Raw genomic sequence first — 15,314 nt, 5'->3', positions numbered from 1 at the left:
AGTATGACATATAACACACAAAAATAATGAGCACTAGAAAACCCACACAGAGAGTACAACTTTTTGAAATCAGATGCAGGAATATATATGAGAAGTTTCTAGAAAGTAAAACAGATCCTCAATAAGCTTCATCCAAATTGAAAAAAAAAAATTGAGAATTGCACACAGGCATCAAATTATGTTAAAAAGCAGTAATCATGAAGACTGTTTTATATTGTGCAAAAAATAGAAAAGCCAATCAATGGAACATAACTAGATAGGAGAAAATCAGAAACAACTGAACCAAAAAAAAAAAAAAATGATGTTTGATACACCCCAAACATGAATTACTTGGGACAGAAATCTCTACTTGATAAGGAATGCAGGTAAAACCAGAAAGCAGTTTAGCAGAAATTAGTTTTAAGCCAACATCTCCACTATATACCATAGTAAGCTCAAAATAGATGTAACCGTAAAAAAAGATGAAAATAAGTACCTTTAAGGGTTATGGCAAATGGGAAAATTCATATCCAAGCAAAAGACTGAGATGATTATAAAGGTTAAAACAGATCATTTTAATTTCATGAACTTGAAAAGCAGCATGGATAGATCAATGTGGATAAGATGAGAAAAAGTCAAATGGTAAAATATCTTTGCATAAAATATCTCTCATAGGAATCTGATAGCCAAGATATATGAAGAATAAAAAAAAGATGTATAAGACCAAAAGCCATTCTTCAAAGAATAATTGGTCAAAGAACATGAATATATGATGTTCAGAAGAATTACAGACTGTTAATAACCATGTGAAAGATTGCCCAAAATCATTGAAAATCAGAAGGTTTCAATTCAAACATAGAAAATTTAGAATGATGACAAATGATAGCACTATTCAGCATTGAAGGGTTTATGGAAAGATAAACTCACCAATACACCACTCGTTAAGATGTATATTTGGTCCTACCATTGATTATGGAATGGTGAAACAAGTTGTGGTACAGTAAAATAATGGAATTTTACTGCTCTGTTAGAAAGAAAAGATGAATACAATGGATACAGAAAAGCATGGGATGACTTACACAATGCAAAGTAAGCAGAACCAGGAAAACAACATTACCTTGTTTCCAATAACAAAGAATAGAAATAACAAAAATAATACAAAAGAATAACAAAACAATTGAAATTGAATGTTGTGAAATTATAATGACTTAATGTTGTGTTTGTTGTTGTTGTCCTCCTAATGACCTAATGTAATGGTAATTTAAATGGGACAGTCTTTCACATTCATTAATAGGCCCATGTGACCTGCTTAAATCACATGGAAGCTTAAGTCACATATGGTGGAAAGAGCTTGCTGAAGGGGTGGAACAGGAAGGGTGGAGCAGAGCTAGGAAAGAAGGGAGGAGAGGACACAGGCAAGCAGATAGCTAGGTTCCTGAGTGTTTGTTTGTGGGAAGGCCCTAGAGGTTGGGGGGGAAGAGAGGGGGAGGCTTGGAAATGGTTTTGTTCCCTACAGTGCTAATGTGTATTGACTTCTTGGTTACTATGATGGATTTGGCTTTTTGGCACTGGGATTCCGCTTTCTGGTGTCTGAATAAATGTTTTTCTTCTGCCTTGTATATGGAGAATCTGTTATACTTTGCAAATCAGAGGTATGCTGGTATATTCATAGTCACTCTCAGTGCTGTGAATATTGCCTTGGCAATATACCAAATAACCCAATAATAATTATAATTGGCCCCCCAAAAAAGATATTAGAAATTGCCTCTCTCTTCTTCACAGAAGCAAGAGACTATAGGTGTGGAAGAGTGCATACAATGTCAGACTTTCTCCATATGTCAGTTAGTTTTGCAGATTTTAAAAATTCTTTCTTAAAAATAAATGGTTGTTTGAGAGGAAGGGTGAAAATATATAATAAGAAATATACGTAATATAAAGACAAAACATGTCAACAAAATTTGTTTTTTAAAAATTCAAAAAGTGATTTAGCCCAATTTCCTCCTACTCACTTACACCCTAGGCTCATTGTCTATCTTAAGTGTCTACCAAGGTATAAATATGACTGATAGACTATTTGGACAGAGTGTCCCCATGTCATACCATAGTCTGAAATATGAGAAGTATGCATTTTTTAAAAATCCACACTATTTTCCCAGTGTAGATGATAAAATTAAAATCTTTCTCATTGTTGTATACTTTTTTCATTATGAGATACTAAACAATGAAACCAGTCTCTGATAAGGATGACCTCTGTACAAGTACCGCCTCTGATGCATGCTATCTGCATAACCCTGAGCAAGTCATTATACCCTGGGTAACTCCCTAGAACTATGAGATACAGAGAAATTTATCATCTGCATTAGTAGAGGGAGTTTACTCATAAGGAATTTTCTTATACTGATGAAATAACGGATTGGGGAGGAGGGGGGAATGAGTGCTGAAGCACAGTGCCTGACATACAGTAGACAAATGTTTATTGGATGAATAAACAGATTTTACACAGTGATACTTTTGATATTTTTGAACTTGTAGAGATACATCTTCAAACATCCATAATAATATATATACAAAACTGGGCAAATAGCAAACACACAAACAATAGAATTCATCTCTATTAGGATATTAAAGGTCAATGGCAACACAGAAGAAAGAAATCACAAAAAAAGCGGAACATAAAATTATCCTGGACACTAGTCAGTGCAGAAATTTCATCTACAGTGTTACTTTCAACAAGGATAGGTGGGCAAAGGTTGCCTGGACCAGAACACCATAAGTCAGATGTCAAGAAATAGACCAAGATAAGATGGAGGGAAGATTTTGAATCTGCTCCATCTGGGGAGAATGGGGCCAAACCCTGGCCTTCCCTTCTGATGATCCAGATGAATACAATGCTTTTCTAGCCATCAGAAAAAAAATTAAAAAGGAAACTGAATTCAACTGAGCCCAGGGATCATAGCTCTTTTCATGCTGGAGCTTTGTTTACTCCAGAATAAATTCAATAAAGTGCTGTAACCATTATAATAAATGTAGATGTCACTAATTACAACACTAGATTTTAAGTGCAACTTTAGTGTCTCAAGTGGCCTTTAAAGCTGAGTAAAACCACAGCCAATTCAAATTTAATTAAAACTATCAGTTTAATTTAGTTCAAGTTTACAATAAAAACTATAGTAACCCATTAACTTCATTCCAAATTCCCCATTATCCAGAGAAACAAGCAGCTTGCACAGTCTACACTTTGGTGATGAGCGCAGTTCATTCATTTACCTTGTTACAAAACCAGGCTTCCCTGATGGGCTGGATTCTGCTCCAAAATGAGGTCTTTTTTGGAACAATGCTCACTGGGAATCAGACCAGCATAGCAGAACGAGTCCTGAATTTGGTATCAGAAGAGGGAGGCTTCAATACCTGCTTGGCATCAGATAAATCATTTAATTTCTCTGGACCTCAGCTTCCACATCTGTAAAATGTGTCTGTTGTGGGCTAAAGGATGAGACTAGATAGACTTCCCTGATCATAGTATCTTTCCTATCAGTTACCTTTTCCTCAACTAGCCAAGGGTTGGCTTTTGTAAATAATGAAGTTCCCATATGATCCCTTCACATTCATTTAAATGATGCTGTAGAATGCGCAGATCAGAATCTCGTACATAGAGACCCTGAACAAAAGAAGGATCCACCCAAAAATCCAATGAAAAGAGGCTGAATTTGACCATCCCAGCTCAGGCTTGAAGGTCTGATCTTCCCTGAACCAGACAAGCTGAACATCTCAGTAACCTTCCCTCTTGGGGAGTCCAAGGCCTAAGATGCTCTTCCTAGCTCTAGTTCCTTCTTTGACTTCACCCAATGTCATTAGACACTGGCCACTCTGCTTGCACATGGCCATGTCCTACTGGAATCAATCGTTCTACAAATCAGACAAAGCTTATAGAAGGCTAAGTTAGTCTCTCAGTCAACAAGCAACCTCTGCTTTCTATTTGCCAGGTATGATATTAAGTCACTGCCCTGAAGGTAGGACTAGACCAGCTTAGCCCTCCAGCACTCATTTACTGCCCAGACATTTAATGAAAAAAACAAATAATCATCTGAAGTCTTGGTGTGATTGTTTGTTTTTGTTTTTTGTTTGTTTTTGTTTTCCTTGATAGAAATGGAACTGGAGAATGGATGTCCACATAGATCATTTTATATTACAGTCTGATGCTGGGGTACCCTCAGCATGGAGCTATGCATACAGAAAAGAAGCTTGAGATGGAAATTCTGCATGTAGAAGTGACCCCTTCTACACCCCAGGGAGACAGGGCAGGAAATAGGAGTATAAAAGGAATAAAAATCTAAGTGTGGTTATGTAAACAGAGAGACTACATAACTTTACATATAAAAAACCTGATGATGCGTAGTTACTCCATAGCCCAACATTACATTTGCATGCTGAACACATTCCCAGAGACCTCTTTGATGAGGAGAACACAAACTTCCTCATACATTAAAAAAAGCCAAAATAAGCTTTGTTTTCCTGGCATTTAACTAAAAGGAATCATAAAGGTCAAAACTGTCCTGAACAAATATATACTCTATAGTGTGTCAAGAAATCGTCTTCCAGAATTTTCTTGAAAGTCTCTAGACTAGGTAAATACACTGTAATTGCACAAGATTCTGTAGCAGGCACTTTCTGGAAATCGTCATCTTCTTAAGGGAAGGACCCAGGTGGCATCTATTGTTTTTTATCACTATAACCCAGCTCAGTGATTGCACAGGACAAGGGTTTAATCAATTTTGCTTGCATTACGCTTAAGAACGCTGACTATTTTAATAAGTGAAATGTTCTCTGCTATATGAGGAAACATGGTACATATGTCTGTTAAGGATTAAAACTTTTGCCTATATCAAAAGGCATGCTCTTCCTGCAACTAGTTTCAGACCCTTTTGGTGATGAATACTGGCTTTGTGACTCTGGACAAATTATCTAACTTCCAAGACCCTCAGTTTCCTTATCTATAAAATGATAAGATTTCAACTAGACTACACAAAATTCCAAATTGCTAAAAAACAAACAAACAGACAGGGTTTTATGACAGCTAACTTGCATATATAATTGTAGAAGCTCTTTGAAGTTAGAAAGAATCTTATATACCATATAGGTCAGTCTCTTCATTTAAAAAATGAAGAAACAAAGACCCAGACAAGTTTGACATACCCAAGATCCCATAACTGGCAAGTAGCAGAACAGGTACTCAAACTCAGGTCTGCTGGTGCCAAATGCAGTGTTCTTTCCATTACACTGCTTTGGGAATCTTCTTAAGGCACCTATTAAGTAGACAATGTAAATTTATTAGGGATAGGAACTGGTCCTGTGATTTCAATGTTGGAGGGAACTCCCAGATGAAGAAATTCCCTGGACTAGGTCAGCACTTTCTCCATAATTTTCCTAGAGCACTAAGAGGTTAAGGGACTTGCCTCAACCCACACAGTGAGTTATTTCCAAGGAATGACTTGTATCCAGGTCATCCAGACTCTGAGGCCAGGTCTCTATCCATTATACTGTTCTGCCTTTATAATTTTATTATTTAGGAAAATTGGGCACATCTGTGAATGAGGGGACAGATTCAGTATAGGAATGTAAAGGAAGGCTGAATATCACAGGATAGTTATTGGGGTTTGATGTGTCCTGGTAAAACTAATTACAAAATGGAATGAGGATTTGGTGTTCCAGAAATAATTTTGTCCTCATAAACAACCCTTTCAGTCCCATCATTCCTCTGCTACTTTCTGATGGTCTTTAAGATAGGAAATGCCTTTTACAGGTAATTTCAGTAAAACAATGGAGAAATCAGACTGTAAGCCAAATATTGTTGAAAACACCCTATAATGGCTGCAATGTTATCAGATACTATGGCAGCACTGTCCATAATTAAACCATGGGATTCATGCTCTTCAGTAAATTACTCTCAGCTGATTTCATCTCTTTGTTTCTTACTCCCTTACAGGAGGTCATTTTAATATGTCTCTATTCTGATCAAATTATTTTGGGTCTTCTTCAAACTTCTGAAATCTCTATATTGGTCCCCATCTTGTTTACAAAGTCACATTGGATTGTTTATATTACTCTATGAGACTTGTGGATTTTTTATTTGATATAATTCACTCAATTATTCAAAAATTATTTATTAAGCACAGCTACTGTGTTCCAAGCCTGGGTGTAGAAAATATAATTATGGGCCATAGGAATACACATTTGGAGCAGAAAAAGACCTTGAAGATGATTAGGTACAAGTTTAGTTTACAAATGAGGAAACTGAGGCAAATAGGGTAATGCGACTTGCCCCTGATGACACAACTGGTAAGTGTTTGAAGTCAAGAAGAGAAGTCTTCCTGACTTCAAGCATGGAACTCTATCCACTTTGCCATCTAGCTGCTGATTCAAATTTTGTATCAAATACCTTGCTGTGTGACCCTAAATAAGTCACTTAAGCTCCCTGTGCCTCAGTTCTCTCTCATCTGCAAAAAGAAGGGATTAAATAGTCTCTGAGGTCACTTCCAGCTCTAAATCTATAATCCTGTGCAATTTCCAGGCACAGGCAATGCTAGGAGTAGATAAGTCAAGGAAATGGAAGAGAATAAGATGAGAAAGAAAGATGAAGAGTGTCCAGTTGGACTGAATTGTAGCCTACATGAAAGGGAATATTATATGATGATGAGATTGTTGAGTAAGTTGAAATCAGGGATAGAGGATGAGCTTGATTGTCAGAGTCAAGGGTTCATACTTTTTGAATTACATAATAGGAAATTCCAGAATGTTTCCAGGGAAGGGGGGGTAATCATAGTGATTAATTAGAAAAAGACAAATCAACTGAATTTAATTCTGTAGGCATTTATTGAGTACCTCCACAGTGTCAAGTACTGAGAATATAAAACAAAATAACCTTTGCCCTTGGAATGCTGACATTCTACTAAGAAATGGGGAGGGGTAGTTAACAATTTATTCAAAGAAAAAACAAATACACAAAATATGCAAAATAAATACAAAGGAATTAGGAATCAGGGTGTAGTAACAATTGAGGAATTAGGAAAGCTCTCATATAAGTGGTATGAGCTGAGCTTTGAAGAAAGCTCAGGATTCCAAGATGCAAAGGTGAGCAGGAAGGACACTTCAAGACTGGGGACAGTTTGTACAAAAGTCTGGAGATGGGAGATTGTACATACAGATCAAGAAAGAGGCCTTTTGACTAGAACATACAGTGAGTAAGAGGAAGTAATGTGCATTCACCCTTGTCCTGACTGCATTAATCCAGTATCAAGGTGGAAGACAGTTAAGGCAGAGGATAGACTCTCATAAATTGGTCACATCCTTTCTCCATCCATTCTTGTTACTTATGTTCCATCCAGATTTCCCACCAAGGCTAATGAGACAAGCCCTCCCATCACCCCAGAAAAAGAGAGGCTCTTCTTTCTTCTACTTCCATACCTAGGTTTGAAGGGGAGAACTCAGTCATAAATGGAATACAGAGGGTATATGATCTCCAGATTGCCAAAGAATAGCTTTGAGAAAAATCAAGACATCCTCAAACAATAAATATCACATAAAGTCAATGGGGAAAAAAATGGGATGTGAAATGAGGCAGAATGTTAGAGTTGCCTTTATGGACCTTACCACCTCTTGACCTTGGACAGCCTTCTAGCTCCAAATATCAGCAAAGCCCCAATGGTACTCAACTACCACACCTGCACTTTCGTCATGCCTGTGATTACTAATGGATAATTTTAAATCATTGCTGGTGAAGAAGCAAAGAAAAAGGACAAAGCCAAAGTCAAAACCTTCGAGAATGGAGTTTCCTAAGGTCACAGTTAGTCTCTGTGTTTCCTAAACTTTGAAAATGCAAAATTTCTCACCTAAGGAATGCACACAGCATGTCTGCACCAAGATCTTTGTCAAGGAGTGGGTAGCTGCAATGGCAGCTGGTACTGCTTGTAAATCTCTTCTTGCTGATGTGGCCCCTTGCTTGAGGGCCACAAAGGGGTGAAAAGCACCAATATGCCATAGAAGCCTAGACTTAGAACAGTAAAGAACTCCAGAACCCATGTAGGTCACGCAGGATTCAAAATCAAGTCCCTGTGACTTCAGAGACAAGGTTCTTGAACTTATACCAAAATGCCTTGAGTTCCTGTTCTCTGTCTCAAGACAATCTGGTGTCCTCGACTCCACATCCACCTTCTTATTCTGATGAAAAAGGAGAAGCTGTAGGCATCAGAGTAAGTTTTGTCTCACTCCAAAATGTTTGCACAAATTCATGAAATAATGAGGGTGGTTCCTCTTTTACATCTCATAAACAAATATTATAATAAGAAAAATATTGAAGAGTTGGAATCAGGCCAGGAATGGTAGCAGTTGTCTTTCTTCCATCCTCATGCTTCTTGACTTCTCTATTCCACTGCTTACTGCCCTCTCCTCCTTCATACTATCTTCTCTCCAGATTTTGGCACATCACTCCTCTGGTTCTCCTCCTACTTATCTGACCACTCTTCAGTCTCCTTTGCTAGAACCTCATCCAGGCCATACCCATTAACTAGAGATCACTATAGGTGTCCCATAGGGTTCTGACCTGGGTCCTTCTTTCTTCTCCCTCTATGCTACTACACTTGGTGATCTCATTAGCTCCCATGTGTTCAATTATTGTCTCTATGCTCATGAAACTTAAATCTAGCCCTAAGCTCTCTGCTGACCTCCAGTCTTTCATCTCCAATAGCTTATTAGATATCTCACATTGGATGTTAAGTAGATATCTTAAACTCAACATATGTAAAACGAAACTCATCATCTTTTACCCTAAACCCTCCCCCACTCCTACCATCCCTATTACTGTCAAAAGCATCATCATCTTCCCAGTCCCCTAGACTCACAACCTAGGAGCCAACATCAACTCCTCACTATCTCTCACCACCCCCCATGTGCAATCTGTTGCCAAGACTTGCTGATTTTACTTTTGCAACATCCCCTGAATATGCCCCACTCTGGTACTTCCATCACCTTAACACAGGCCATCATCACCTCACATCTAGACTATTGCAATTCCATCCTGGTGAGTCTGACTGCCTCAAGTCTCTCCCCATTCTAAACTACCCTCCATTCAGTCACCAAAGCAATTTTTCTAAATGCAGGTTTGACCATGCACTGCCGCCCCCAATCCAATCAATTCCAGTGAATTCCTATCACCCCCAGGATCAAATATAATATCCTCTTTTTGACATTCAAAGACCTTCGTAATTTATCCCAACCCACCTACATTTATATTCTGTTTACACCTTACATCATTCCCCCTACATATTTTCTTTGATTTAGTGACACTGACCTCCTCACTGTTTCTCAAACAAGACACTCCATCTTTTGACTCACGGCTGTTCATGCCTAGAATTCTCTCCTTCCTCATCTTTATCTCCTGGCTTCCCTAGCTTCTTTTAAGTCTTAGTTTAAATTCATTTTCCACAAGAAACTTTTGCCCGTCTCTCTTAATTCTAATACTGGTTAGTTATTTCTGTTTTATTTCCCACTTATCTTGTATATAGTCTGTTTGTACACAGTTGTTTGCATGTTATCTCCCCCATTAGACTGTGAGTCCTTTGAGGGTAGGAACTGTGTTTTACCTTTTTTTGTATCTCTAGAGCGTATCATGGTGCCTAGCACATAGTAGGAGCTTAACAAATGTTTATTAACTGAATGACTGACTAATCCCTGCTGTTGGGAAAGCTGAGGCTAATAGATCTCTTGGATTCTGGAATTCTGAGCTACAGTGGGATAAACCAATCAGTGTCTGTTCTGTCTAGCACCAATATGGTAAGTTTTGAGAAGGAGAGGGAGTAGGGTTTGGGGATTGGGGCAGAGTATAAATCAGGTTGCCTAAGGAAAAATGAACTTGTTCAGATAGGAAATAAACCATGTCAAATCTCCCATGTCAACTAATAGGGAGATCATACCTACGAGTGGTCACTGGACCTGCAGCCTGGGTGAGATAGGAAAACCCTCATCTATAAAAAATAAACAAGCATTATGTGCAAAAAGCAGATATTCTATAGCATAAAGAAATGCCTTGGGCTGCTGAGGACTTTGATTCAAGCAGTTATTTTCTAGGAAGCCAGTCACTGAAGCTAGTGTGGAGATGATCCTTCATGTTCCTTGGTGGGAAACATGCAAATGACTAAAAACCAGTTGACAATAAGAAGATTTTTGAAATAAGAAATTAAATCACATGGCACAGTCGATGCATTGAAGGCTCCTTCAGGATTGGGGGAATCATTCATGACTTATCTTTATTGATGATGACAAAAATCTACATGTATAGAATTAGTCATTTTTGAGAATCTTTCCAGAAAAACAGCCTACCCTAAGAGAATATTGGTAATTGACTGAGTAGCTAAGTTATCTCAGGGCATTTTAACTACTCCAATAGCCTCCCAATTGATCTCCCTCCTTGTAAGTCTGTCCTTTCTCCAATTCATCAGTTACAAAGCTGCCAAAGTGATTTTCTTAAATTACAAGTTTGACTGTATCACCCCTCTATTTGATAAACTCCAGGAGTTCCATATTATTTCTAGGATCAAATGCAAACCCCCTCTTTTTAATATTTAAAACCCTTACCAGTCTAGTTCCAACCTATGTTTCTAGTCTTCTCATAATTTATTCCCCTTCACAAACTCTACATTTCAGACAAATAGGTTTCTGTTGTCATTTCTCAAACCCAGCCTTCTTTTCGCATCTCTGTGCCTTTGCATAGGTTGTCCCCAATGCCTACAGCACCCTTTCTCCTCACCTCTCCTTCTTAGATCTCTAATTTCTTCAAAGTTCAACTTACATGCCACTATTCACATGAAGACTTTCCTGACCCTGATAGCTATACTCATATATGAGCATGCTGCCTTCCTTGATAGAATATAAACTTCTTGAAGGTGCTTTACATAGCAGGCACTTAATAAATATTTATTAATTGATTGATCTCTGACACCTGACCAAGGAATCTCAAATGGATAGACAGAGAGAGTATCTGGACAATGCCTTTGGCTCAGAATTGAATAAAAGGAAGACTGACAACATTTTCAGTAATCCAAAACTGCTCATGGTTGCAAAGTCCATCTTTTTAACATTTATATTTTTCTTGTGATATTAGAACTAGAAAAGAAAGTGGGCCAGTTATGTGTCAACACTGGTAGACAGTCCATACTATATGAATGTGAAAGGGAAGAGTCTAAGGGAGTCCTACAGAGTTGCTTGAGAAGCATGATAGCTAAGTGACTTGCCCAAGGTCCCTTTGAATAAGTGTCAGAAGAAGGACTTGAACAACTCAGGTCTTCCTGACTCCAGGACCAGCACTTTAGTATTGACTAGAACATATCACCTATAGTTACCGGCCACAGCTGGGTCATTAAAAGAACTACAAGAATATTCTGACACATTGAATTAATCCTATAGGGAGGATTTATGGAAAGACTTGGATAAAGATTTCTCCAGATAAGGTGTCTGGTGTCTTTGATCTGTGTAAGTGAGGAAATATCTGCCTTAATAAAATCACAGATGCAACATAGCAGATTCCTAGAGAAAGATTAGGAATCCCAACATTGGATACCTATAAGTCACCACATGAGGGCTGCTAGGTATTCTATGGATTAATTATAATATATAGAAGCCAACCAAAATGCCATGTTCTAACTAGGGTTTTGACAAGCCATAGATCTTTCCAGAAGCACAGCATCATTATCCCCAATCCCACCCCATACCAATATGACTTTCTGCTACTTGTAAAAACCTATAAACTCAATGTATGCATTGAGTGTCCAAACAGAACTTGTCCTTGCATATCATGCAATGACACAGAAGTGCCCCTGAGTTCTTGAAGGTTATGATAAAGGAAGCTTGCCAGGTCCTACCAAGGTAGTAAGGTTCTGAACCCCCTGGCACAGGAATGGTGGCAATTAATTGTTTTGGCCATACAAATTCACAAAGTCTGTCTACTGAGGTTATTAATGGTGGGAGCTAGTACACACCCCAATAAGACATTGACTCTTTTGAAAAGTTTAAATATTTCTTTGGTAACAGCTTTTGGCAGAGTCCTATATCATATACTTGGCAGTGGAAAGGAGCGCAAAATTCCTGCTCATACAGAATTTACCATCTAATTAAAGGGTTAAGCAAGTAGATAACAATTCGAGATTTAAGGCTCAATTCAAGACAATAGCTAAAGAGAAATCACAGAACTACCTGGAAGTCTATACTGTTTATTTGTCCTTGTGACAATCAATATAGTTTTCTTCTTTTAAAGGAAAATGCAGTAAGTCAATGATATGATATGGCTTCCCTCCCCCCCAAAAAAGGCCAATGCAGTCTTGGGTTGAATTAAGAAAGACACAGGGTCCAGTATAAGGGAAATGATGTCTCATTATCCTTACCCTGGTCAAACATCAGTTGAGGTATTGTATTCAGTTGTGGATTTCACATTTGGGAAAGGACAATGAAGGGTTAGAGGTTATCCAGAAGAGGTCCAGGATAGCCAATGGTTTTGATTTCATGATATGAGGACTGGTTGAAGGAACTAGAGATGTGAAATCTAGAAAAGAGTAGAATGGTTGGGGAGAGGTGGTCCTAATACTCAAATGTTTGAAAAACCATCACATGGAAGAGTGATTTGACTTGCTCGGTTAAATATAGAACTGAAAACAGTAAATCAATCAACAAGCATTTATTAAAAACTTTACTATGTGCCAAGTACTGGGCTATGTACTAGGGATACAATCAAAGGTAAAAAATATCAATCTGTCATAAAGGAGCTCACATTCTAAGAGTAGACAATACGCAAAAGAAGTGTATATTTAGTGTAAACTGAAAGCAGTCTCAAAGGGGAAACTGCTAGCAGTGAAAAGGGTGGAAGGGAGAGGAGTATGGAGACAGGAAGGTCTCTTACAGAAGACAGGAGTTAAACTGTTTAAAAGGAAACCAAAAGGCAGAGGTAAAGAGGAAAACATAGGCATGTGAAATAGCTTGTGAAAAGTCACTGTTGTCCCATCTCATTTCAGCCACACCCAATGCTTCATCACCCACTTGGGGTTTTCTTGACAAAGATACTGGAGTGGTTTGCCATTTCCTTCTCCAGTTCATTTTATAGATGAGGAAATTGAGGCAAACACCAGGTTAAGTGACTTGTTCAGGGTCATACAGCTAGTAAGATATGACCTAGGAAAGATACCTGCCCTCTGAAGTCTCTTCCAACTCTGAGCTCCTGTGCAAAATAGTGGGACTATGAACCGTCTAAATCATTGATAGAAATCTAAATTAATAAAGCTCCGAGATGAAAGTTCAAGAGAGAGTTGGTTCTGATTATCAGCAGTGAAAGACTTAACTACTGTGATTGAAACAATAATCCAAGACAGTTCCAAAGGACCCATGATGAAAAATGCTGTCCACCTAGGGAGAGAGCTTATGAACTCTGAGTGTAGACTGAAGTAGGTTTTTTCTCTTTATTTTTCTTGGGGTTTTTGTGTGTGTTTTCTTTTGCAACACAGCTAATATAAAAATACATTTTGCATAACTCCACATGTATAATTGATATAATATTGTTTTGCCTTCTCAGCGAGTGGAGAAGGAATAGGGGAAGAAAAAAATTGAAACAAATTTTTTAAAATGAATATTTAAAAATTTAAGATAACTGAAAAATATATCTATACATCGATATATACATGCATGTATGCAAATATGTTCATATTTACATGTGTATGTATATGTGTGTATGTGTGTATATAGATATAGATATATGTATGTATATTCATTTATTTATTTAAAGGGAGACCGTTATGTCCTAACAGGGAGTTAGTTACCTTGCTGGGAGACTTTTTTAGCTCCTGATGATAAACAACAATCATCTACAGCCCCAGCCCTCTGTGATGCTGCTTATAGAAGCAACAAACAGCAGTAAGAGTTTAACACCAAATTATTTCTGAACTTTAAACAACATTTCTCATAACAGCTGCCTTGGGGAAAGACACTGGCAAGTGATTGTAGATTTTATTCATGTGTAGACAGGAGACGAGGTGAGGAAACAATTCCTAAATGAAGAACTCAAAATTATGAGCAGAATGCCTACTGCCAATAATCAAAATAATTCTTCTCTGCATAATAAACACTGCTGCAGCGCAGCTGCCAACAAAGAAATAATGAACGCTAAGTCAAAATAAAAGTGTCTTTTCTTTTTTTTCTTCTCTGCTACCTTACAAGGAAAGAGCATCCTGGAGGAAGGCTTTGTCAGATGCTTCTCAAAACATGCAATCAACATTTTCCTGAACGTACAGCTGTTGAGCTACCTTCCACAGTTCTGGCTTAACAGGAATAGGAAGGCCAGCTACTTTGTTAGTGGCCTGGATGGTGGATTAGAGGGGAGAGTGTAATCACTTGCCAATTTCTGATGAGATTCTGCAGTATTTAACTATTACTTCTCTCTTGTTGTGTTATCTAGTGTCATATCTTGAAGTACAGAGTAGTGGAAAATGTAAGGGAACCCTGCTTCTAACTAGCTCTATGACCTTGGGAAAGATAATTCCTTTCTGGACCTCTATTTCTTCCACTATAAAATAAAATTAGACTAGTTAAGTCAATATGCATTTATTAAATGCTTACTGGGTGCAGGCACCAGTTAAACACTGGAATACAAACAGATGTAAAAAGACAGGCGCAGTCCTGAATTAGCTTATATTCCAATGAAGAAAAACAACATATAAAGGCAGTGGACAGGGGCAGGGCAGGGAAAGTAGCAGCTATGTCAAAGCTAGTCAAAGAGAGGCAAGAAGGAATGAACATGGTGGACCAAGACCTAGCCTTAAAATGAAAGTTTGGGGATGAAAAAAAATAGTAAGAATGACATCTTTATTTTCACTAACCTCTCATTGAAATTTAATATTTCCTTCAATTACGAACATATGCAACAACCCACAGCAGTACAAGCACTTGGCACCTGGCCTGCCTAAGAGGTCCGTGACACAAATCAGGTTAAGAATCTCTGGATGAGATGAGTTACACAATGACTTGCCACTCTAACGGGTTATGAGCATATGAGAATTGTCTTTCCAGTCAGACTGAAGGCCTCGTGAAGGAAAGACCAGTGTCTAATACTTTTTTCTCCTCTGGGGTGTTGACCTTTTAAGCACCTGATATATATATTTGCTAATTAATTTTTCTCACTAGTGATTTGGTTTGGGTAAGTAATGTTTAATGATATGGATTAAAATCGTTCAAGCTAAGTGTAAGGCTATAATCCCTCTTGGAGCTAATCTTAGTTTTCTCATCTGTAAAATGATGGACTTTAAATG

This window comes from Notamacropus eugenii, chromosome 1, assembly GCF_028372415.1.
Source record: "Notamacropus eugenii isolate mMacEug1 chromosome 1, mMacEug1.pri_v2, whole genome shotgun sequence".
Taxonomy (NCBI): domain Eukaryota; kingdom Metazoa; phylum Chordata; class Mammalia; order Diprotodontia; family Macropodidae; genus Notamacropus; species Notamacropus eugenii.
Note: the sequence above shows the minus strand (reverse complement) of the source record.